Below are 26,433 nucleotides of genomic sequence, written 5' to 3'. Positions count from 1 at the left end.
TATAAAAAAATAACTGAAAAAGGAAGTTGTGTAGTCTATGATTCTACGTCACTCCCACATTTTAGAATCCAATCACGCCTAAAACTCAAGCAATCCATTTGGGCTAGAGAGTGCTCTAAAATTTATTTAAAGTCTAAATAATAAGACATACGTTCATACGCTCGAAAACATTACACTTAGAGTTAGATCGTACGGAAGTCAACAAACAAATAATTTCTCTTCGTATGGTATTTGTGCTTGAATCCTATATTCTATCATGTCTAACTGCCAGGCTATGTTTGTACAGTAGAATCTGATAGTCATTACGAACATTCGGAACATCGAATGGATGCGGTTGCTTATCTATTACCTATTATTTAGTCTGAAGTATAGAAAATAGGACAGTGATAAGTGGTTATCAATACATAAGTAGGTATTTTAAAATATGTGTTGTTAACTATTAAAATATATAATGAAACAAAATTCTTAGCAATTTTGTGATTCTCGCTTTAATCTATAACATTTTTACGCTAATAGTTCGAAACCATTAACCTTAATTTAAATGCCTAGTGGTTAAGAAACTCGGTCTCTCGATCAAGGGGTCCGAGGTTCAAATCCCAGGCACGCACCTCTGATTTTTCAAAATTATGTGCGTATTAGAAATTCATAATCACTTGCTAAACGGTGAAGGAAAACATCGTGAGGAAACCTGCACACCTGAGAGATTTATAAAAAAAAATCTCAAAGGTATGTGAAGTCTACCAATACGCACTTGGCCAGCGCTGTGGACTATGGCCTAATTATTCTCAGTATGAGAGGAGACCCGTGCCCAGCAGTGGGACAGTAATGGGTTGATGATGGGTAAACAAAACGAAAATACAAACATTCAGACAGTGGAACGAACAGGAATCGAACTCGGGTCTAGCGAATGCACCATTGACACAATCGTCAAAACGCGAATAACCTTTGCTAAAAAAACTAATCTGCTGGCCGTAATAGAACTCGCGTATTAGATTTTTATCGAAATTAAATAACTAAGCTTTAACCAATGTCACATATATCGCGTCACTAAGCCTCGTTTTAAAACTCAAATATCTTAGGACTCTAATTATAATTACTAACAGTGAACTGTTTTATTTCGTACCTAACCTAAGCTCTATACAGACACTACATTAATTAGAGAATTAACTAGAGGGGTCCTTACTATCTCATTGTGCGAATAAGCCTCATAAACTATATACGGTACGTTGAATTCAAGTGTGGTTCAAGCCGAAAACAAGTATAAACATAAATATTTTTTTGTTTTATCTTAAGCTGTTGTCTATTGGCTATCACTTTAGCGATTATGTAGTGTAAGGCGATTGACAAAAGATGCTCAGCGACTATTTAGTAGCTTATTTGTATAAACTCACGCTTGAAAAAAACATCTTTTGTCAGATTTGGATGCTTTAATTATAGCGAATTAAGCGAGTGCTTTGTGACTTAAGCATAAAAATCGCAGCTTAGACAACCGTCGCTCAAGTGGTAGAACCCATGGGTTACTATCCCATTGAAGGTCTACGGTATTGTAGTATTTTATATAATAAACGTTGCAGATCCGTGTAAAGGTCATCTAGTGTTAAAGTTGGTGTTAAATATAGGTATTATATCAGTCGAACTATACAGGTTGAATGGAGAGGTCCACTACCGGCTTCATACGAGTACATTTCTAGCGAAGCGTATAGCGTATAGTACATACTCGTACATTCCAGTTGAAGTGTTTAAATTTCCTTTCATATGAGGCAACAGTCTTGCCTCGGGGATGTTAACACAATTGTGATCGGTTTCAGGTTGTACCCAGGTTATTCCCATGAGCAGCATTGATCGCTTACCATCAGGTAGTCTGGATGCTTGTATGCTACTTAAACTTAAAAAAAAATAACAAAAATACACTTCCAAAGCTTTCCAGCTCAGACGTAAGGGGTAGCGGCGCATCGGTGGCCGACCTCAGGTAGGAATATTTTATCCAATCTGGGATTGGTTACAGATGTCCATGGGCGGCAGTGGCCACTTAGCATCAGGTGGACTACATACTCATCTACTACTCCTGTATTATAAAAGAAGCTCTGCAAAATTCCATAGCTATCTACTTAAAAGCTTAAAAAGCTCAAAGAACACGATAACCGGACGGTTATTACTGTACTTTTAAGCTTCTTAACGTCTTCCTCTTGTAAGTGACTTTTAATTAGGGCGGTATACACGAAATAGGTTGTTTAAGAAGTTTCACATTGGACTCGAGAAGTTGTTCGATATTTTATTTCGTTCCATTGAATTCTCTTAATTAGTTAGGGATTCAATAATATAGAATGAATGGGAATTAAACGTTCGTGGAAGAGATTTGTTCGGTGTAACTTTCAATTTTAATTCGGCTAGGTATGGTATTATTGAAAGTAAGATTTTAAATACTAAGTACATAATTAATAATCGTATCAATAAATCTTCTATAGGTAATGTTAGTGAGAAAGGCTATATTTCCATGGATTTTTAAATCGACTTTTTTATTTTTATTAAATTTCTGTAATAATGCTTATACTTTATTGCTTTGTGTTAAGTGTTATGTACCTGAAGGCTAAGTGAAGTAGAACATACTATATACACACTTAAGTCTTCATTGATAAGGCCTTTCTTGAGTCGTAGCATTATATTTAATGGGCTGTGCCATAACCATAACTTAATGTGTTCCAACATAACCATATAACTTAAACGATTTTACATTTTCCGTGCAATCTTCACGGTATAATCTTAAGCTTCTTGTTTTCCATAGTTCACTGAATTTCCCTGAACTTTTCATAGACTACGAGTTTCGAAGAACTATTAGCACATATTATAAGTAGTAGCAAACAAGCCACGTGATAAGTTATCCCTGCCACCTACGAACTAACTCCATGTAGAACGTGTTCTACCTGAAACTGATTACAGCTCCGTTGCTACTCCTGAGAAGAGAGATGGTCTCCTCATACGTAACGGACGAAATCCACATCTGTCTGTCATGACGACCCGCGTGGCGGAGCGGTCACCATACCGGTCTAACGCACAGAGGGTCCCGGGTTCAATCCCCGGCCAGACAGAAATCTAAACGAATTTAGGTTTCTGTTTCTGGGTCTGGGTGTTTGGGTATTTGTCTTTGTGTGTGTCCATGGCACCCACGATACAGGGAATCCCAGTGTAGGGCTTTGAGTGTAGAAAGCGTTATTTATTTAAGCGTTCCTTTTTCTTTCAAAATGCAGGAGTGCTTCACGTTAGAAATGGCTGTGACGGTAGTATCTACCTGAATCATACTGGCTCTACAACCTTTAAAACCTTTCAAAACAACCACTTTTTACTTAACCAACTTTACACTTTAAACATTACTTTACGTTAAAAAAGAGGTATTACACGTCACAGATAATAACAAAAGATTATCCACCTTACGTATCCTGTGTTAGATATATCTAATATATTAATATATTAGATATATTAATATATTAGTGTAGATAAACCCACGCATCGTATACGATGCGTGGGTTTATCTACACTAATATTATAAGGAGGAACTCATATTATAAAGAGGACTTTGTTTGTTTGTTTGTTTGGTTGTAATGAATAGGCTCAAAAACTACTGTACCGATTTTTTAAATTTTTTCACCATTCGAAAGCTACATTATCCACGAATAACGTAGGCTATATTTTATATGAAATATATTGGATAAACAGATTTTGAGGTGGTACAAAGTTTGCAGGGTCAGCTAGTAGATAATAAATATAAGAGAAGTCGCGTGGAAGGCTCGTTTAAAATAAATTCACACAAAGTACACCTGAATAAACAGGGGTAGCGGACGTTTGATCACAGTAACCGCAGACAAAACGCAATTAATTAATTATAATCACATTACATTTTGTAATGAAAATATTACCTATATTTATCATTTGTTGTCGACGCTTTTGATTGGGAAATACATACTTGTAATTCCTCTGCACGATCGTCGCGTTAATTTACGAGTATTAATTGCTTTCTGATTTATTGTCACACGAGCTCGAAAAACAAATAAATTTATAAATGCCCTGGAAGTTTAACAGAAGACAAAGTACATTACTTTACCAAATGAGATTTTTATTGAGAGTAAAGGGATAATCATGATAAAAAGTAATAGTGGATTACGACATCTAATGCTCCAATTATTCAGTTAATAAGTAATAGTACTCGTAATAATGATACATCATCCAATGAAAAATTATTTAAATAAATAGAAAACAAACATTCCTCATAAAACAAGGTTTGTATGAAAAACATTCACAAATAAAATAAATCCAATTACAAAACTATAGTTGAATTTATTATTTTTCAGAAATTAAAATAACAAGCGGCAAACTTTGTCCCTGTAGTTTCGGGACCAGAATAGGGCTATGGTATCCCCTGCCTGTCGTAAGAGGCGACTAATAAGGTACTTCCAGGGGACTTCCAGGGTTGCGGGTGGCAAGAGTGGGAGCTCGAACCGCCCGGTAAACTACATCGGGAAGGGCGGCGGTATGTGTGGTCGCATACCGTCGTACGCACCAGACGGTGTGGCGAGCGTCAAGCTGGGCAGAGCAGAGCCCGACGGGGCGACGCGCTAAGAGGACTCCGGTTGCGTTCCTTTGGAGATCCCGGAGCCCTCTACGCAGTGCCGAGGACGGCCACCGGGGGGTTTTAGTGCGGTAAAAATCCCACATAACCCTGCGTCGCTCTCATGGCGCCGGGTACCTTTTGAAGGTTTCCCCCTCGTAAACAAAAAAAAAGCGGCAAACTTAGAGATAGGTATTAGGTACCGGTCACCGAATTATAAATCCTTGTCCTTACACCAAATAGCCAGAAATTCTATCATAACTTTTACACATATTCCATTCTTCCATTGGAAAATAAATCGTTGTATCGTATGGTATATTTCCACTAACACCTCAACCACAAAGAGTTTTATCGCCTTCAAAAGCCTTAAGAAAATCAATAAAGAACGTTGATTCTCCTTCGTAATATTCAACCAAGAATTTTACTGATAAAATATCTGACGTATTGAATATACTAGGAAACCGAATTATGGATCTGACACACCTGTTTCCCCGCAAGGCTAGTGCTAATGTGATTCCGGTAGTAACATTCACGTGTATATTATAGAGACATCCCACTGATTTGATTCTCAGCCTGACAACCTTACGGTTAAGTTAATAATAGTCTTCGTAAATTGTTAGTGTTTTCTCGCAAGCTTTTAATTAGAATTCTGCAACTGCGGATTACTGTTCATGAAATCTTATGATTAAATTTAAACTCACTTCCAATGGCTTAATAAAGTGGATCAGTTCATACATAATCTTAAAGCAATGTACCATTGTGACTTTTGAAGTCTGATAATGGAGAGGTAACTTTAATTCTGACAGACATATTCTAAATGTATTTTAAGTAGCTTTTTTAAGCGCCATCTTATTTTTTTTATCGATATAGAGACGGAAACGCACAGAAAGTATGCTTACTTTTGTGCCTAAAGCTACGAGTAAAATGAGCAATCTCAATCCAGTATACTTAGAATGAGTTTTTACGTTTTTACAAAATTCAGTTCTGATACAGTCCGCTAGGGGCGCTGATTGGAAATGTATGGGCAAATACGTAAACAAATACAGTCAATTTTGTAAAAATGTATAAAACTCATACTAAGGGTACAGGTTGGTTACCAAGGATTATTTTCTGTTACTACTTACTTATCTCCCCAATTTTTTTTTATACATATTTAAGTATAATATTACATTATTAATTATTTATGAGAAGAGTAAACAAGGAAAGACAATTCTAAAATTACAGATGACACTTCAAGTTTAACTTCTTATAAATTGAAGTATATATACCCGTTTGTTATACTTTGCTAAGCGGGTCTTATGACTTGTTTCTTACATAGTAATGGTTAACATAAAAATGAACATAATTTTCACCATAAGAAAATATTTTACTTCTGGAACAGGTAAAACCTCCCAGTGAAACATTGAAGCGAGCGTTCAGCGCCTGCTTAAATCATAATAGCAAAAGATATAGCTTAAGAAGTTTAGAAGCAAGTTACTCTAGTATGATAAGAAAGCATTAAGAATTATCGATACGTAACGTATAAACATCTGTAGTTAAAGCCATATTGGTCACTGTTCCACTTTAGGACAAATACATACTGACCATGCGGACTAAGCTCGAACGACTCATGTTAGTGTTTATGTTTTACCTTACATTTCAATCAGAGTCATGATAAATAACTTCATGATAAATAGACGACATAAACATCCATAGCATTTTTCCGTAGCACTTGATTTTGCATGTCTATGACCGCAATCTATAAAGAGGAAAACTTTGTTTGTTTGATTGTAATGAATAGGCTCAAATACTACTGGACCGATTTTAAAAATTCTTTCGCCATTCGAAAGCTACATTATCCACGAGTAACATGGACTATATCTTATATGAAATATATTTGATAAATAGATTTTGACGCGGCACAAAGTTTGCCGTGTCAGCTGGTAGTTGATATAACAGCTGTATTTACCTATATAAAGCAAAACAAATGTTTTGATTTGATTTGAATAACCTTGCAAAGACTTTGCCCGTCATATCATTTATTTAATTCTGTCATAATTTCGTCCAATAGCAAAATACAAACACATAATAAAATATGTTTTTATTAGAGGATTTAAGTAGCTTATGAACATGTAGTCCACTTGATGATAAGGGATCATTGCCGCCGAGGTCTACAAGGGTTCCGTCTAAAGCCAATGATAGATGCATTCATACTTTTGAAGATGGTCAGCTCATATGCACGCTAGAACTGCTTCACGCTAAACATAAGTATGGTGTAGTACCTTCCCAATCGATTTATACTGGTTCTACCACCCTTCCAATCAAATAATAGATACACACTTTTAAAGGTGATAGAACCATTTGTGGTTCGACTCCGGGGGCACCACCGCCACACCAATTTCTGCCTCATAACAGCAGTGTTAAGGTCTGCTGTGTTCCGGTTTGAAGGGTGTGGTAAGGGAGACATACTTTTCCGAGGCATACCACCTTAGTCCTCAGGGGTAGCAGCGCATCTGTGGCTGACTTCAGGTAGGAATATCCAATCGTATCTGGGGTTGATTACAGATGTCCATGGGCGGCAGTAGCCACTTACCATCAGGTGGGCTGCACGCTCGTCTGCTACTCCCATATTATAAAAAAACACACACACAAATCTAGTGCATGCCTCTCGTTCTAACAATAAATCAGGCATATGGTTAAGCTCGCCAGTTACATAAGTTCCTATCTCACGTACCGTTTACCGTATTATTATAAGCAACTTTGTCTGGCGTCCGTTCCATAAGTTTAATATAAAATTCTTCCGAGGAAACCGAGCGAAATGATGATCAATCACTCACACTTGGCTGAAATCACACTGCCTTGCTTCCTACAGATCTGTTGTGTTTAGTTGAAACTTGTTTTATTTTCACGTACATTGTTTTTCAAAGTACACTTTAAAATACAGTATATAACATGTTTATGATGCAATAATTTATTCATTGCATAAAGTTGATCTATTAATATAGTAATTAAATACGAGTATTCATTTAAAATATCATCTATGTATAATTATACTCTAATTTCATATTTTTAATTCCATTGGATTACGCCTAGCTCTACGGCTTATAGATTTCAGCCGATCTACAATGTTAAGCAACACCGTGCATGGTCAGAAGTTGCATGGGTGAGCGCTGGGTGCTAAGTTTTATGTGCACTTCGGTAGTTTTTAAGGCACAATAAGCCGTCGGTTGTTATCATAGGATAGTAGTCTTTAGACCTAGTCGGTGGTCTAATAAACATTGAAAACATCAGCCCCTAATCCGTTTCCCTCCCAAGCCGATACGCACTGGCGCAGCGTGGTGGATTTTTTTTATAATATATGAGTAGCAGACGAGCATGCAGTCGAACTGATGGTAAGTGACTACTGCCGCCCATGGACATCTGTAATCAACCCCCGATAGGATTAGATATTCCTACCTGAGTCGGACACAGATGCGCCACTACCCCTGAGGACTAAGCTAGAACACCTCGGAAAATTATGTCTCCCTTACTACACCCTTCAAACCGGAACACAGCAAATAGGTGTGGCAGTGGTGCCGCCGGAGTCGAACCACAAAGGGTTCTACTACCTTTAATTCACTCCTTGCCTCTCCCAGTTGTAGGGGATACCCGTGGCCAACATGTGGGATATAAAATGGGTTAAATGCAGCGCGAACTACACTGAAGCTTACTTAAAGTTTATTTAAATAAACTCCTAGTGAGCTGGAAATTTGAGCTTAACAAGGAATTTCACATTTTCATCGGGAAAACTTGTTCAACTTCTCTAAACTTGGTAAGTAAAATCCGCATCGGTTCTAAAATTTTCAAGTTATGCTCAAATATAAGTACACGTCAAGAAACTTTAATAAAATCTCGTACAATATTACATACCTATTTGATTTTATTCATTCAGGAACACGTAAGAGAGAAGTAGTATAAAATTTTACAAAGCATTTTTCTCATAGTAGAGTACGAAATAGATGGAATGAGAATTCAATGGAATGTTGAAATAATATATTATTTATAACTTACATGTAAATAAATCAAAATTGTGTTGTCGTTGTGTTTTTGTTACGATATAATAGTATATAGGGTTAAAAAACGGTTACATTAGCAGAATTAATTATCTCAATAGATAATTCTAGGCTGTAGGTACTTATTTAATTCATAGTTTTGCAATTTTGATTCCGTATAAAGCTGATTGCTGTGACATCTATATGCTGATAAAAAACCTGTTTGAATGTATACAACAGGCACTAGCGGTAGTAAAATAGAGCCTATGGTAGAGCCCACGTAGAACCAAACGCGTCTAGTTCGCACATCGTTAACTAGATGGCGTTAAATCCAATAACGTAGTTTTTATTTGTACCTTATAAACATATTACCATTTATACTTTTTTTCATATAGAGAATAATTCAAATGTAATTGTAAATCCTTATAATATTAATTAGTTGCGCATAATAAAGTATTATGTATTGTATGTAATAAAATATGTTCTCGAAACAACATTCAAGAATCTAATCTGAAGGCAGCCCGAATAAAACTAAAAAGAAGCCTACAAAAAACTACCTAGTTCCCTTTCTCTTCCTTATGCATACTATTGATTAAATTAAACTATTTTATTATTATACTAGTTCCTGTTAGTGGTTTCACTTGAGATACCTTGTACCTTTATCATTGATAAGTATAGATATCTCACCGCCTTGTAACTGAAGGAAGCCATTAAATGGCTTAAACTGCTGACAATTCTGTCAGCCATTTAATGGCTGTCATGGTGAAATTTACGCGGAACAATGCCGACATGCACAGTTAAGTGGTGCAAAAACACGAAATTAAAGAAAAAGTGCGGAGAAATATCGTTTCATTCGTAAATTATTTAAAAACTACATTTTTTAAATATTTTTCAGGCACGAAAATGATGACAGTGACAATTTCAATTGTCAAAACTGGTTACATTTTCTTCTTAGGAGTGAGTAATCTTTAGTAATCTATGACCTTTGTTGATGTAGCAGACGAGCATGCAGTCTACCTGATGTTAAGTTGCTACTGCCACCCACGGAGTGCAGTCAATCCCAGACAAGACCCGATTCCTATCAGAGGTCGGCCACAAATGCACCGCTACCCTTTAGAATTAACCTCGCTAAAAATGTCTCTCTAATACCAGCAACGCTTAGCATTGCCGTTATTAGCTTATTAGACAGAAATAGGTGTGACGGTGGTGCCGCCGGACTCTAACCACAGAAGATTTTACCACCTCTGAAACCTGTCGTCTAAATGAATTTGATTGGATCGTACTGGATACCTACACATAATTTTAAATTTATGCCAAAACTTATATACTTCTCTAGTATAAACTAATGAAACAATTGTACATACCTAGCTTTTAATTTTTTTCAAAACTTTGACCTGTATAGAATCATGGATACTATTTAAGCTCGCAGTCCTTAAATAATAATGCCGTTTTACAAACTGTAGGTGCGGCAAGTTATCACATATTTCAAAACCGCAACCACCTTATTTACTTTCCCGACAAAGACATTGAGAATCACTGCTGCATATAGTGTGAAATGGGCTCTACCGGAATATCTTCGAAGGTTGTAGAACCTTTTGTAGTTGTACTCCGGTGGCACTACCGCCACACCTATTTTTGCCTAATAACAGCAGTATTAAGCGCTGATGCGTTTTGAAGGGTATGGTAAGGGAGACATACCTTTCCCAGGCGTTCCAGTTTAGTCCTCAGGGATAGCGTCGCATCTGTGACCGACCTCAGGTAGGAATATTTAATCTTATCTGGGGTTAGTTACAGATGGTCCATGGGCAACAGCGGCATTCCCATCAGGTGGACTGCATGCTCCTCTACTACTCGTATATTACATAAAAAGTCAACCACAGAAACTAGACAGTACGTATTTAATATTCGGTATACCGCCACCCTGTTTCAGTAGACTTCACTCTGAGAACTGTAAATAAATAAGGTGACCTACACACGAACTATAAACAGACATATCAATTACATGAATATAGATTAAAATTGGAAAGAAACTCTACCCGATCGACCTTGACGTTCACTGCATGTTCACATAATATTTCGCGACTCAAGTTGACCGGCCGACTCCGGTTACGTCGAAATGCCAATATGGCCTAAAAGACAAACGTGCTAAGTACAAAAATTGCACTTTTGGCACTTTTATTTTTAAGTGCATTGTCTCATTAGAATCTACCTTGATGTCAATTAAGACATATACATTTTAATATAAGAAAGGATATGGTTTTTAAATTCTTAAAGCAAATGAAAGAGCTTGATGATTGACATTTGGCGTTAAGACGTCAAAAGTGCAATTTTTGCACTTAACACATTTGTGTTCTAGACCATCCATATGCTATACAAAGCAATAAAGTATAGTAAGCGTGTGGAATAATAATGTCACGGTTAAAACATTGTTACTAGCGATATCTCCGTTTTATTTGCCCGCTGATCATTCGGTGATCCGAAAACGAGGTAAAAAGTATCAGAAATTTTGAAGTAAAACATGTTTAAAATGTATAGGAGGTAATCCTAAAAACTTTTGAACGATTACTACGAATTCAGTCGCTATCGGAAAATTATTGATAAATGATAAAAGTGGATGATCTAATTTCGATTTCACTGTTGACGATAAGGTGCATAGTCCTCAAAATTTACAATGAAGAGGTCGTGGAAAATGTAAGTAACGAGTAGTAATTAAAGCAAAACTATTCAGTGGAAGAGTATGGATATCGTTTTATTTATAAATGAGGTATATGTGATTTGTTTTAAGTAAAAAAGGTGGTAGAACCGTCTAGGGATCTGCTCCAGCGGCAGCTGCTATAATAACAGGAATGTTAAGCGCTGCTATGTTCCGGTTTCAAGGATGTGGTAAGAGAGACATACTTTCCCGAAGCATTCCAGCTTAGTCCTCAGGGGTAGTGGTGCATCTGTAGCTGATCTCAGGTAGGAATCTAATCTTATCAGTTGGATGGCATACCTTTTACCAATACAACTTTATAAAAATGTTTACTAACTTTGAAGAATGAAAGGTTCGTATCTGGGATTCGAACCTGACCCGATTGTTTTCTATTGGATGTTTAATAAGTACATAGACATTAAAAATAATAGAGTAGACAGCGTAGCTAACTCTGTTACTTTCATAACATAAATAACGTAGGATCGTATCTTCTATTGTGCTTATTTCTATTGTTAGATATGATATGAAATTACTAAATCGGCAATATATTTCATAATTACAATTTCAACATTTACCGAAAGATGTTTCATAAATCTTTGATCTTATAGACGGCACACTCGAATGATTTGGCGAAATATTCTACTTATTTCAATTCAAATCAAATTTTGTATTAAAAATAGTTCTTTACGGATCACTTTTTGAATGTCAATACATCTACCGCCACTTCACAAGGTGTTTCGTTATAGAGAAGAAGCGGCGAAAGAAACTCCATAACAAACATCTTTAAAAAATACGTGTGGCACTCGGAGACTGCCGCGGTAAAGCTATTGCATAGCATTTTTTATGCTATGAAAACGCTCAGAAGGAATTCCAGAAATACAATATATTCTTCCATAATCATCAACATTTACATTAATACATCTTTATCCACTATTTTATCATATCTCCATTATATAAGACATTGCAAATATCAGCTGACATTTCATAACTCCAAGCAAGACTGAACATTATAAAATATAAAATAGAAAAGTATTTAATAAGTGACGTAAAGTTTTAACAACCAGCAATATAAATGGATCAATGCGATGTGCCTGTGACATTTGGCCGAATGTTACAGGTACATCGCGTTTTTCATTAATACATGCACTTTGTTTATTCATATTTAAAACTCTTTGTACACAAATTATTTGTACCATAAATCATAATGGCGTTTTGATTTTGTGCTGTCAAGTCTGTCAGTTGTAATTGTACGTTTAAAAATAACAAACACTCTCTTACGTTATTTTATCAATCCAGAATTCTACATAGCTTATGTTGATAAAACATATTATTTTGATAATATGGTAATATAATTTTGAATTTTATAATGGGAATATAAAATATACTTCACGCAATTTTAAGATTTCTGCACGGATTATAAAAAAAATGTGTATTACTGCCATCTGTGTTCAAGTTGACGAATTAAGGTTATCAAATAAAATAATAAGGAATGTAAAATAATACTTTATTCAATTATATCCATATTTTTCTATTGACAGTCAACAACTCGGTTGCCTGGAGACTTGATATCCAACAGTCCTCCACCGCTATTTTCACTTACACCACCAGGGGCGCCGGCAGCATTTGGTCAAGGTGACGGCGCACCAGTATGCCATTTTCAGTTCTGACTTCATAATGGAGTCTACCTAATCTTCGGATGAAGACTCCGAACTCCCATTTAACTCTTGGGTTGGTGTAACTGCGGACTTGTACCTTATCACCTTGTCCGAACTCCTGCGTTGGCGGTGCATTGTAATGTAATCTGGATAGTGGGGCGGATTTCTTAAATAAGGCATGCATATAGGTTCTTACCTCTCTGCCGAACATTAACTGATAAGGTGATAACTCTTTTGTATTAGGTGTACGTCTCAAGCGTGCCTTGACAGTTAACAGTTTATCAAATAAACTTCCGCTCTTGCTGATATAAAAGAACATTCAGGTATTAGCCGATTATTTTCTTTTTGTACATTCAAAAATTTAAATTTTAGCTTTGTATATATTTCTTCAAATTCGTACCTGTATTTTATTTCCTCTTCTAAATTTTCTTCTTCTGTAAGCCATTCAATTTTTTCTTGAATCGCGTAGAATTTGTTAAAATTTTCTTGTAAAGAATTCAGTCGTATATTTATTTCTTCAATGTCAATTTTTTCTATTCCCGAAATGTAATTTTCGGTTCGTTTCATTAACCCACGTAATGTGGCTCGTATTTCCTTATTGTTTTTTAGTTCATTTGACATCTCGTCGCCAATATCAAATAAAAAAATAAGGAATGTAAAATAATACTTTATTCAATTATATCCATATTTTTCTATTGACAGTCAACAACTCGGTTGCCTGGAGACTTGATAGTTGGATATCAAGTCTCCAGGCAACAGAGTTGTTGAAAGGTGTTACTTATTTTCGTTACGGAATTTCTCGATTCGGTCGCCGCGCTCAAAGCCCGCGATAAAAGCTATGCAATAGCTTAAAAAATATTATTTACAATGGTAAACTTAACCTAATGGTACATGTGGAGCTGGAACTACTTCAAACCACACCGATTTATCAGTCAAATAATCACATAGTTTATAGTACGCTTTTTACATAGCGTTTGTTTAACGACACGTTTAAACTTTTTTCTGTGAGTTTATTTCCTACTTCCATTGTATAATAATAATTTAACTTGATATTACACTTATGATAAGTACATAAATAATTACTTGTATTAAGTTGTAACCAGTTTTGTTAGTGAAACTATTATCGCTTACTTTCGTTGATAAATAAACGAACAGCCAGATCAAGAACAACTTAAAATACGTCACTTTAATGTCTATCTGACCGGGTATCAAACCGCAACCTTATGCTTAGCAGACGGTGATAACTGCTGCACCATACAACTCCAAAATGTTAGCTATAAAAGTTAATATAACGCGCCTATTATATATAAAGTCATATTATAATTGCTTAAGGCTTGTGGCAGGCATGAGTATCTAAGGGCCTGTTCACAGTTGATCTGCCCGACAGTTTTGTTTATCCCCAACTGACAGTTTCTGCTGATTATATTATAATGACAATTACTTTGTTGGTTCGGCCTAATATGAAGAAAACCCGCCCTGGTCACTTAGTCTGAACAGCAAGACAAGTCAGTCGGCAAAATGTAAAACTATTGGATCGCTCTGTATGAACAGGCCCTATATTCCGTGGATGTGATAGGTACTTATCGCATTTTGTCTTCAGAATGTCACGGATACTGGGAGACAGGCAAATATTTGTCCACAAAGGCTACTCACAATCAAGTTTAATTTGAATTAGCATTTGTATATTTAATGCCTGTACAGACGTAAAAACTTGTCAGTGACATGTTTCTTTTATTTTTTGCATGTTTATGTTATAATTATTGCCGTTCTATTAATTAATATTTGCTCAAAGAATTAATTAAGTAGGTGTTCCTATACTAATAAAAAATAATGGTCAAATTAAACTTGAATATAATATTGTAAATAGGAAGATTTTTGAACCATTATTACATACATTTTTTTCTATCTTAACAAGTCCATGAATTACATCTAGTTACTCGCAACTGCCGCCCATGGCAACCCCAGATAGAAATATAGGAAACTGCTTGTGGCAACTCCGGGAAGGACGGCAGTATGTGTGTTCGCATTTATAATAAAGTAGTAGAAGACGAGCATGCGGTCCACTATATAGTAAGTGCATGCCGCCCTTAGAAATCCGTAACCAACTCAAGATTGAATTAGATTCCTACGTAAGATCGGCCAAAGTTGCACCGCTTTACTTGAAAACTAACCTGGAACGCCTTCGAAAACCATGTCTCCCTTACCAGACCCTTCAAACCAGAACACAGCAGATCTTAACACTGCTGTTAATAGGTAGAAACAAATCCAGAGTCATACCGTTGCAATATTAAACACAGTTGTTTACTATAAAAATAGTTGCATTTATATAATTGTCAATTTTGCAAAGTTCCAATGTCATCAAGATACTTAAGAATTATGAGAAAGTCCAAAAATAACTAGTGATATAAGATAAGAATCCTGTATGACACACCCACACGGCGAGATGACGTCAATTTTATGTTGCTTTCAACAAAAAGATGAATATAGTTACTAGGTCTCATATTTATGATTCTGTAACAAACAACAACTTCATTTTAGGTTTTCATTCATTTATAATTTTTTTGATAAAATTGGAGTAGGAGACGAGGATGTGGTCCACCTGATGATGAAGGGTTACTGACGTCCCATTAACACCAGTAATCAACACCAGATAAAATTAGATTCCTACCTGTACCCTTACCATGAGTTTTTAAGTTTTGACAAATATGACTGTTTTGGTATTTGTTTACGCATTTGCCCATACAATTTCCAATCAGCGCCCCTAGCGGATTATATTAGAACTTGGAAATCGTATGGGCCAATACGTAAACAAATACCAAAACAGTCATATTTGTCAAAACGTAAAAACTCATGGTAAGGGTACTGAAGTTGGTCACAGATGCGTTTGTAGGTACGTTTGAGGACTAAATTGGAACGCCTCGGATAAATATGTCTCCCTTGCCACACCCTTCCAAATAACACAGTAGCGCTTAACACTGCTGTTATAAGTGGGGTGGTGGTGTTTCCGCAAATGCGAAGATTCTACCACCTTCGCGTCCGATTTTGTTTCGTATTTATGTAGCGCGATAGAAAGCAGAACCGCGTTACTTACTGAGCGTTATCGTATTTAATATCTATTAAATTCCAATCACAGCTAAGTAGAAATAAAAATTTACATAAAACAGTATGATTCAAGCAAGCGTCGTTTAGATACACAACTTACGCACACACGATAAACCTACGCCATCATGCCGTACCGACCTCTCCCACATTACTATAACTATAGATTTCCATGTTGTATCATGTAGATAAATAGTAAGATAATATTACAATTTAACCTACTTTAGTTAGCAGTAACGTAACATTCGCAATCCTGATGCTATCACACAGCCTTGCCAATTCCTATTCATGGTGGATTCCGCACAAATGTCAAATATGTGATAGCATTTAACGAAAAGAATAATTCTTTGAAATTAATAGTCCCCGGAATCAATGATATATTAAAACTATAGATATGTTACCTGTACACTAAACAACACAAAATGTTAGCGAACTGCAAGTACATTGACACACACAAGCACATTTTTCATTTTACTTACATATTACTACATAGTTATTTCCATAAGGGACAGAGCTATTTTGACAATATAATAAAGTAGACAACTAGTGTTTGATATTGCGTTTCAAGTTTCATTCATACGTAAATTTTGCGTATCTGCCACTTTACTAATGTAAGAAACACGGTAACTCTTTCTTGTCAGTTACGTAATCATGGCGGACCAAATGAAAAAAATAAAAATATAATAATTTCTCCTCATTCTCTTGTAATATGTAATTCAATGAAGCTTGTTTATTTTTTTGCATAATTTGTACATTTGCGCATTGCACAAGAAGGCATTTTGAGCTTAGAAGACTAAAATATTGACGCTTAACTTTAACGTATACAGTGTACATACTACGCCGTGCGAGAGCGACTGGAGTCTACAAACACCAATTGGTGTATTTTGTGTTTCAAGTTTTGCGCGCTAGTAACATATCTTTAGTTCTTATATCAATGCCCGAAACCTTGAAATGTCATCAATGAAATCGTAAGTCCAATAACAGTTTCCTAATCGATGCGGCTGAACTAAATCAGATTATTCAGTCTGGCGAGGCCGTGGCGAACACGACAGAAATTTTACTTGCCACTGTCACTTGATAATTTGATAGACAATACCGTTGATGCAAACACTTGCAAGATATTTCCTCATAATTTGTACTTCACACTTCACGAATAAGAAATAGGTGGGTACTTGTACAATATCCGCTTGGTTTTAATTAGCCACTGAATGCGGGTGAAAACGTCACTGTGTTAGTTGATTAGACAATCGTATTCGAGGAAAGATAGTATTGTTTTCCCAGTTACTACTTTAGTCAAAGACTTTTCATACCAACTGGTAATATTTAATAATTTTGAAATAAATATGAAACGTCAATCTATTCCTGATGATGAAACAGGATGAAAGTTTCGTATAAAAATCTTGACTATATCAGCTCTATAATTCTTATTCTAATTTCTTTGGTTATAACTTAATTTTTTAACGATAAATAAATACTATAAGTGTTAAATAACAAGTATACTATGAAACATTATGAAAATCTACGTATATTTTTGTTTTAAGAGGAAAATATTTCAGATTTTTCACGATTTAACTTCAATTTATCTCTGTCTACAGCAAATGCAAATCGGAGTCGCTGGCCGCGGGTTGACAAATGACAGACAACACTTCTTGAGACCCCATTATTTTCCTTTTTGTTTTTAAAATATGATAAAAATAATATATTTTAACTAGCTGACTCGGCAAACGTTGTGTTGTCATTTAAATAAAAAAATGTTAAGGGTGAACAGCACTTATACGTAGGGGTATAAAAAATAGATAGTAGCCGATTCTCAGACCTACTGAATATGCATACGTATAAAATTTGCTGAAAATCGGTAAAGCCGTTTCAGAGGAGTACAGTAACTAACATTGTGACACGAGAATTTATATATAAGATATAAATTTTATATATAAGTTTCATATATTACGAAACTGCGAACATGATTTACGTCCGTTATTTATAATTTGCAAATTTCAATCTTTAGTAGGCAAAAAATTACATTAAGATGTATCATGTCTTAATATGTATCTTAACGGCTTCTAGAATAACTATATTTTTAAAATTGTGGCATCTAATTCCGAATATGACGTTTAAACTCAAATGAACCGACATGTGACATCACAAAATTATTAAAAGAACATAAATAAAAATGCAAAAATAATTTCAAGAATTTAAATTTAATCTAAATCTTATTTCCTTTTCATTTAAAATTCATATTTATGTTCAAACGGCACATAAATATATAATCTCACACAAAACATCCAACTTATATCATAGGTAGTTACATCTCGGCATTATATAACAAAATTACAAAGTCAGATATCAAGTTGTTAATGAGATCTATTATCCATGTCCACCAGCCGAGTACTGAGTCATGCTCCATATCCCCAAAGACAATGAGGTCTTTGCCCAACGATACTCGTGGCCTGTTTTGACAGTATACGTTATACATTATAAGTCGGGAGCTCGCTTTTGTAAATATGACCTGTATTTTGACCGGTATTCTCATGTGAAAAACAGAACAAAAATTTAAATGTCATTAAGAACGCAAGTCTTTTTCAAATGTTCGTCGGGAACTTGAAGAAAATGGAATGTAATCTTAATAAGTAATGACGAAAATCACCTACCACTTGAGCTAAACAATGCACCAAAAATATTATTACTCGTGTTATATAAATTCAAACATGTATGTATGATACACCTCCTCCATAGATAACCAACTCCACGACACACTATTACTTATATGTAAATAGCAGTACATGAAAGAACTGGACTGAATCGCCCCATATGGTATAAGAAAATGAAGATGGAAACAGGCGTTCGTGGCGCTATAATTAAACCGCACGAAATTCAATCACTTTTATTTATATTAAGTGAATATTGTAAACTTTAAGCACGAACTATGATGACATTTAATCCATCCTTTGACTTACTATGGAGACTTAATGCTACGAGTAAATACCAGAGTATTTTTAAATTATCAAGTATGTTGCTTCCTCTCAATTATTATGGTTCTATCCAATATTAACTATAAACAATAATGAAGGCTTAACGTAAGCTTAACATTAATTTCATATATTAAATTTATGTTGTTTTTTATTTACAAGTTTTTTCGTTATATTTTATTCGTTTATTCGTTATATTGATGGTCTTTTCCCTGTTTAACGAATAATCCAAGGTGTATTATTAATTTAATAAAATAAGAAAACAAATCCAATATTAATTAACTATTTGGCCTATATAACCTACACAGAGCTTTAGACATGCAAATATATGCAGACTATTATGTAAACTAACCATATTATATAAATGGCGAATGCAAAACATTTGCCGATTTGATTCAATCTACATAAAGCTTTCCGATCTGTTGCATTAATTATGATAGATTAGATTTTTTACCTTATACCTACCTATTGATAATGTAATAGAAAAATCCCCGCTATTTCGACGCAGCTCCGCATACCAAAACGAGGCGGATGTTGCATTATTTGTCATCATAAATAGTTATAACATTCCTGACTAAATTATGTATACGTTACACATAACATATTTTATTGACGTTCACATATACATTATATTATTAAGGCGTATCGCCCTTGAAGGTATGATACTAAAAAGTACAGTCTAATTCCGTTCATTTTGCTTAACCGCTCCTATTGAACATCAGAATACAAACTGATCAAAACGAAAAACAATTATAGCAATCAGCAATAACGTCGCAACGGTCTATTTTCCATTTCTTGTGTTTGCCATTCCACGCAAGGAAGTAAGGCAATACTCACCTAAAATTTCAATGAACCGAAACCAATACTTTGCATAGCAATAATTCGCCTCAATCTTGCACAAATATCCTTAGTAAGCATAGCGTCTAAATAAATTTTCTAACGTGTACGCGGCTAGCGAAAAGCGAGACCTCTGTTTTTCTCTTTCGTGAGCGCAAGAGTGGAGTAGCAAAACGACGAATGCGAGGTCTACAACCGAACCACCTAGAGCAGCAAGTCTCGTAAGTAAAAGTAACTTTTAACAATACCTTGGCGGCGCTTGCGCGCTGCGTACGTCAGTTTCGCCAACTCCTACCGCGCGACGCTACATATTAGTTTATCGGTTTTTTCGAGCGCCGAAATCGTAGTTGGTGTCATTTTACGAAATTGTTTTTGATCGTGACCTTCGAACGTATCACCTATGGATTTAATTGCTGAATAGTGTGTTTATTGAGACATTGTGGTTTATTTTCATGACGTTCTAAAAGTTCAATAACGTTAATGAGAATTTAAATATTTTATAGTTCTTGTATCGAAAGTTTTGGATGTTACGCTCACTTGAACGTAAGTTATTTGTATTACTAGATTAGTAGCTAGTGTTTAAGTTGCCTTGGATTATCCTCGTCGGGTAACTTTTAATCCGAGTAGCGTATTATTCGTTGGTATTATTTGTGTAAGCGCTTACAGTGTTGGAAATAATTGATTATTCGATTTCATTTGCGCATACGATAAATGAGGTGATGAAAGTGGAAGTCAGTTTTCCGTCGGTGAGTGGTCACCAGGCTAGTCGGTGAGCAAGTGTCCAAGTGATAAGTATGGCCAACTTGCAATCGGATCATGGAACTGGTTTAAGTTATTGTGGACACGTGTTGCTCGTAGAGACACATATATCACAGTCTACGTTTCTAAATGTAGCTTATGCAGAACACGACACGATAAGGCGTACAAACGAACTGAATAAAAGTTACGAAATCACAATTCAAAGTACTTTATTTTAGAAATGTTTTAATCCAAGGTACGATTTTTAATTCGTCGACGACAAATCTATACTAATATTATAAAGTGGAAAACTTTGTTTGTTTGTTTGATTGTAATGAATAGGCTCAAAAACTACTGGACCGATTTTAAAAATTCTTTCACCATTCGAAAGTTACATTATCCACGAGTAACATAGGCTATATTTTATATGAAATATATTTGATAAATAGATTTTGAGGCGGTAAAAAGTTTGCCGGGTCAGCCAGTATAAGATAAAACTGTACAGGTTTTTAAAAGAATAGCATAATCTTTTATATACTTACTTTATGCTGTCATCTAAACATATCTCATTTTTAAACAAAACCAGCAAATTTTATTATATAGAAACCTGTATTCAGAGTTTATAATAAATTATAATATGACCTTTTTGTCTTTCCTCGTATCTTAATTACACATCAATATAATAATTTTAATAAACAAACATAAATATGACCGTAACCTTCAATTATAACATTTTTCTTTTGAAAACAAATGCAAAAAATATATCTCTTTATTATCACATTTATTTATTACCCGACTGCCAAGGAAGGGTTATGTTTTTCGCGCGTATCTTGTATGTTTGTCTTTCTTTATTTGATCCGATCTAACAAACGGCTGGATGAATTTAAACAGTTAAAGTGTCATTATATTTGTCTCAACGACCCGAGTGTCCTTAGATAGGTGTTAGTAAAAAAAAATCAAAATGGCGGATTTTTGGCGCGAAATAGTAAGACATTTAAAAAAAAAAGTTAAACGAACCTATCGAGTAGGGTATCAAATGAAAGAAAATTAAACGGAGATTATAAAAACATATTTGTATATATATAAAACAGTAAGGTGACTGACTGACTGACTAACTAAATGACTTTTTCATTTTTCAGAAATCAACGTACAGCCTAAACCAAGGACCTTACAGTTCTGAAATTTTGCACACAGGTTTTCTATATAGCTTGAACACGTACTAAGAAAGGCCTTTTGGAAATTCTACCCTTAAGAGGGTAAAATAGGGGAAAACAGTTTTTTTGAAATCCTTTAATTTTGAAGCAACTACTATAAAAAATTGTATTTGGCTTTCTGGATAGGAACAAGGACGCACTTATTTATCTCCCTCCGAAAAATCAACCCCGTAGCGGGTAAAATAAGGGTTAAAAGTTCATTTGAACAATCGTCAATTTTGAAGGAAACCCTATGACATGTTGTATCAGGCTTTTTGGATAAAAATAATGAAATGCTACTTCTAACGAAGTAAAATAATGACCGAAACTTTGATTTACTGAAGTTATATATTTTATAGACCGTAAATGGTGATTTTTTTCGCAAAATAGTAACACGTTTTAAACAAAGTTAACTAAACCTATCGAGTAGGGTGTCAAAATAAAGGAAATTAAGAGGAGATTACATATACATTATATAATATATCTTATATATAAAATTCTCGTGTTAGTTACCGCACTCCTCCGAAACGGCTTCACCGATTTTCACCAAATTTTATATACATATTCAGTAGGTCTGAGAATCGGCCACTATCTTTTTTTTTACACCTAAGTGATAAGGGTTGTTCATCCTTAACATTTTTTTTATTTATATGGCAACACAACGTTTGCCGGGTCAGCTAGCTACATATATACTCGTATATACACATCGAGATGACTGTCTGACTAAATGAGAGAGTTGCTGTGCCCGAGATCAACGCAAAGGGAAACCGCTGAACTTAAGCGTGCTGGAATTTTACACATAGGTTCTTTATATAGCGTAAATGAACACTACGAGGATAAAATAGGATAATATTGTTTGAACATCTTTTGTTTTTGAAGCAGACACCTACTATGAAACTTTGTATTTGGCTTTCTGGATAAAAATAATGAAATGCCTATTTCACTGCTTTTGGAAATTCTACTTCAGCCTTTTTGGTGCAGTCGGGTTTTTGATTTTTTAAATTAATTACTTGTTTACTTTTCGAATTATTTCTTTAAACCAATACATAGAGGTTTTAAAATCAACTTTCAATGGAATTACAATGACATTATCACGAAGGTTCAAGTACTCCTATGGGATTTAAGTATGATATGGAAAGTGAGCCTCATTAAACACCACATATTTCGCTCACGAATTACGTATTTTGCTTTCCCCATCTGATTTGTGATGCACAGGACGCACCAATACCAATAGATTACGTGATCGTCAAAAACAAATACGAATTCGTCGAAAAGGTTGTCTAGTTTTCGTCGAAATTCATGACGAAAAATTGTACAAATACGTCATTATGAACTTAAACGATCGCGTAATCTTTTACTAATCTTAATGTTTATGTTATTTAATATTTACCTATAGTGTATCTCATATAAATCTTTATATGTATCTCCATCTTCATTACGATGTTATATAATGTCATAGAAGTAGAAACTGGAAACGTTGTCTTGATGATAATTCCTCTACCATTCATTAACATTTGTGAAAAATACTAAACAGGTCATAAATAGGTCGGACATACACTCTAATACATTTACATAAAAATTCCAACTTACACCTCAGAGGTAGTAATGTACCTTGACCTCAGGTAGGTCTCCAATACTATGTGAAATACATTGCATTTGGAAGTCTCTAGCGGTGACCACTTGGTACGAGTAGGTAGGGGTTGCATGCTAAACGCAACAAGTTCATAGAACTTTAGGAATATATAAGCAAGGACTCCTACACATTCTAAAAATTAAATCATTTTTATTTTTTAATATGAACTTTAAATATCAATTGTTAGTGGCTTACTAAACTCGTATGATTTGTATTGATCCGAGTATGTTATTTTACGTGCGTCTACATACAAAACATATACATACTATTTAGCAGTCTGAACACGGTGTCTGTGGTATAACGAATACTGACATTTTATATGTTACAGGACATAAAAATAACATATACCAGATGACCATGTTAGCAAAAAAATCTTCAAAACGTTATTTTAGATAATCTTATATATAAAATTCTCGTGTCACGATGTTAGTTACCGTACTCCTCCGAAACAGCTTTACCGATTTTCATCAAATTTTATATGCATATTCAGTAGGTCTGAGAATCGGCTTCTATCTATTTTTCATACCCCTAAGTGATAAGGGTTGTTCACTGTTAACTTTTTTTTTAAATGGCAACACAACGTTTGCCGTGTCAGCTAGTGTAAGATAAAATTAAACTTTAGTTGTGATCGCCACTTATCCCATAAACTTGTACGTCTTTCCACGTAATTTCTATATTCTTAATATAGTACGTATCTCATTATTGCCTTTATTGAGGCCATCCGATGTCATAAAATAGAATAGATTACATTTCTCTGCAATTAACCTCATGTTAACCGATAATCCGGTTAATATGCGCTATAAATGTGCAATAATATCATCAATAAATACCATAGTTAATTAAGTAAATCGTTCGCTTCATGCGTCTTTATTACGGTTACCAAACAATGAATGTTTTATGAAACATCGTTATTGATCACAAATAAAATCTGTTAATAATCAGGTTAACGATTTTAATATACGCCGTATTCGAAATAAGTAATCGTAATGTTATAACAGGTACTTATAAGGAGATGAGTTTTAATTTTTATTTTATTATTTGTTGTATTATTTGTTCCACGGCCGACCTTTAGGCGTGTCGCAAGCTATGAGCGCGCACCCGCGACTCGCTCCACCGAGCACTTTCCAACGACCCCACCGTGTGCCGAAAGCCTGCACTATTTTATAATTGCCAGCTCAAAAAAGTTAACCTTGGAAACGGATTTCCAACATAATAGAACTGGTAAGTTCGAGTCTACTTGAACTCAAACCGCAAGTAGGTGAACTACTTTAATATTTTAATGTTAAAGAAAAAAGTATTTGAAATCAATTGAACAGTGTATTTTACAGACTTCGGATCTGAATGAAGTATTTACTAAACGGGTACATATTTCTTTTAAATTATAAGAGAACATGTTCGGGCTACATTTTAATTACTCTTATGTAATAAATAACATGGTGGTTATCAACAAGATAAAGTGATAGTAAGAGAATTATGAAGTCGATTAAAACCAAATAAAAGTCTATTCCATTGAGTTTCTTGCCGAATCTTCTCAGTTAAGGTCATATTTCGATTCAGTAGTATATTTACGAAAAAAATACTTATTTATTTTGTGAAAGCCTTTGCAAGTAAATGTATTTTGTTTCACTTCATTTAAGTTCCAGATGGATATCCAAATGGATTTTTCAATTCAACCCATAGACGTTAGGCACTTAATTCAAATGCGAGAAGAGTATAATAATATTGGTCCCAATTACATTATGATTCCTAATGACTTATTTGGAATCTCTCGTGTACATACTCGTATATGTTTTACCAATGATTTTACATAAATACAAGTGGCGTCATATTGCCAGTATAATGCAGATTCGCTGTCGTAGCAGCAAACGTACGATTGACATCTGCGACATTTAGTTTACACACAAAAAATCATTATCAGTACTCAACTCATTATATCTATCAAAATATAGTTTTTTATTATTCTAAAAAAATATTTAATTATATCATGTGACTCTACCTCAAATGTCAAGCGTAATTATTGCACCAATTTTAATTGACGACAAAAAGTACCCGCTCGTTGATCACAGACAGTAGGTATTCATAGAGGAAAAGCTTACCAAGGTCAGAAATACTTGGCGGCTATCCAGACATTGCAAATGTTAAGCTAGAACTTGAGTAAGAGACGTTCTATTAACGACATTTCCGCGGTAAGACGCGCGTATACTTGTGTAACATATGAAAACTACCTACCTGTACGTACTACTTAAATACGACTGACTTATATACAAGTATAAGGCTATCTTAGTCCTCTCGGGTGGCAATGCATGTATTCGGCTGCAGAAAGAAGTTATATTCCGTATGGATTCCCTCAGAGCATGGACGGCAGTAACCACTTATCCGTTGGAAGGCTGGTGTGCTATTTCAACGTCATTAAAATGGTAACCGAAAAATTAAAATGATAAAAATGTAGTTAATCCTGTAAAAACTGTACCTCTTTCATAATTAAATGAACAATAATTATTTTTATGCTGATCCTTTTAATTACAACCTACTTTTAAAGATTTTGTTTAATCGGCAATCCACAGATAAACCATTTTTAGAATTGGCCTATACTAATTTGATAGGGCTTTCGTGTCAAAGTAGACAATATCAGTAACACCGACGGCTTATACTAACATTTACTACATAGATTTCTTTATCAAACTTGAAAACACCGTTCAAACGTAAATCCCTTTCTCAATTTCCTATTCAAGTTTTAATACCCCATTCAAACTTTCCTATTCAAGTTTGTTATAATGTTTACCAATCGACTCATTCGCTTACCTTTGTCCGATAGTGCAATACGTTTCCCTGTCAGCAATTGGATAATGATGTGTTTCGACAGGTGCTTAGCATGCCAGCAGTGCACCGGCCTCTGACAGGCTATGTTTGATGAGCCTGGTCTATTCACATGTACCACAACGACAATGTCAGCAAGTTGCGTTGTAGTTGTGTTGTCATTGGGTTATGGTATAAAAACGAATTTTTGACA

General features: G+C 34.8%; 1 protein-coding gene across 1 annotated transcript in view; it reads left to right on the top strand.

Moving 5' to 3' along the window:
- The first annotated feature begins 20,097 nt into the window (after nucleotides 1-20,097).
- Nucleotides 20,098-26,433, top strand: part of LOC140750591 (uncharacterized) — a 76,399-nt gene continuing 70,063 nt past the window's right edge. The window contains exon 1 of the mRNA XM_073084238.1: nucleotides 20,098-20,402. The gene's annotated coding sequence lies outside the window, so the exon portion shown is untranslated. The remainder of the gene's footprint in view (nucleotides 20,403-26,433) is intronic.

Source organism: Epargyreus clarus, unplaced genomic scaffold (assembly GCF_041222505.1).
Source record: "Epargyreus clarus isolate Ecla_fem2 unplaced genomic scaffold, WU_Ecla_fem_2.2 ptg000021l, whole genome shotgun sequence".
In the NCBI taxonomy this organism is placed as follows: Eukaryota; Metazoa; Arthropoda; class Insecta; order Lepidoptera; family Hesperiidae; genus Epargyreus; species Epargyreus clarus.
Note: the sequence above shows the minus strand (reverse complement) of the source record. Positions and strands in the feature narration are given on the sequence as shown.